General features: G+C 40.6%; 1 pseudogene; it reads left to right on the top strand.

The window, feature by feature from the left end:
* Positions 1-205: 205 nt before the first annotated feature.
* On the top strand, positions 206-1087 carry LOC102814914 (annotated as a pseudogene).
* Positions 1088-1408: the final 321 nt, after the last annotated feature.

Genomic DNA, 1408 nt, shown 5'->3' with positions numbered 1-1408 from the left:
AAGTGTTTTATCAAGAATGGGTGTTGGGAGCAGTGGGGTCCTGGCAGGAGTAGGACAGGGCTGCTAGGGGCAGAATGCACTTCACCTTTGAGCTGCAGCAGCTGCAGCCAGACTTGAAGCTAGTTAAGCGACCTCAGCTGGGAGCAGGGCAGCAGGGCAGTTCCTCTCAGAAGACCATCAGATCACCCCCTCCAGCTGCCTCATCATGGCAAACAATGGGCAGAATTGTGCAGAGCCAATGTGCATTCTTCCATCATACGTTGGCCTTGGCAAAGCTGCAGAAATATCTTTAACAAAAGTATTTGGTTTTAGGTTGGTGAAACTGGATCTGAAAACAAAATCATGCAATGAATGGAGTGCAGTTCTCCACATCTGATTCATCTTAGACAGACACTGATCAGGTTACTGGGACCTTGCAGACCAAATATAAATGATGTGAGTATGGTCTGATTTTTACAGAAAAATGGAACGTTGATAACATTCTGGGAACAAAAGTCACAATTGAAGACCAGATTTGTCAAGGTTTAAAACTTACATTTGATACCACCTTCTCACCCAATATGGAAAGGAAAAATCAAGTCTTCTTATAAGTAGAAGTGTATAACATTGGTTGTGATGTTGACTTTGAGTTTGCTGGACCTACAATCCAAGATTCAGCTGTCCTTGGTTATGAGAGTTGGTTTGCTGGTTAGCAGGTGACTTTAACAGTGCCAAATCAAAACTGATGAGGAGTAACTTTACAGAGGGCTACAGGATTGCGAACTTCCAGTTACACAATAACGTCAATGATGGGACAGAATTTGGAGGATCAAATTATCAGAAAGTATGTGAAGATCTTGACACTTCAGAAAACCTTGCTTGGACATCAGGCACCAAATACACTTGTTTTGGCATTGCTGTTAAAAATCAGTTGGATTCCATAGCTTCCATTTCTGCAAAAGTCAACAACTCTAATTTAATTGGAGTAGGCTACACTTGGACTCTGAGACCTGGTATGAAGCTTACATACTGTCTTCTCTGGTACACAGGAAGAGCATTAATGCTGGAGCCCCATAAACTTGGGCTTGCCCTGGAGTTGGAGGATTAATCCAGTTGAAGAATCCTTTGGAAATGTGTATCAGAAGATTTGGTCTTACTCTATCTCCACTGAGACCAACAGGTTTTCCCCTCCCACCCAAGAAGGTGATCAAAGCAAAGGATGATCTAAACAAGAGCTGTATTTTAAATATTGAGACAGTTACTTACTTGTTAGCTGGTTTCTAGTTCAAATTGGTTCTCTATTTAGTTATCAATGCTGCAATCATGCAGTCTGACTTATGCATAATTTAAATGTACTTACTATTAAATGCTCTATCCACCAATAATGAAACAGACCATTATAACAAAAAGGAAAAAAAAAAAAAAAAAA

The sequence above is a fragment of the Chrysochloris asiatica genome, unplaced genomic scaffold (assembly GCF_000296735.1).
Source record: "Chrysochloris asiatica unplaced genomic scaffold, ChrAsi1.0 scaffold00022, whole genome shotgun sequence".
Lineage (NCBI taxonomy): Eukaryota > Metazoa > Chordata > Mammalia > Afrosoricida > Chrysochloridae > Chrysochloris > Chrysochloris asiatica.
This window is presented reverse-complemented; position numbering and strand designations above follow the sequence as displayed.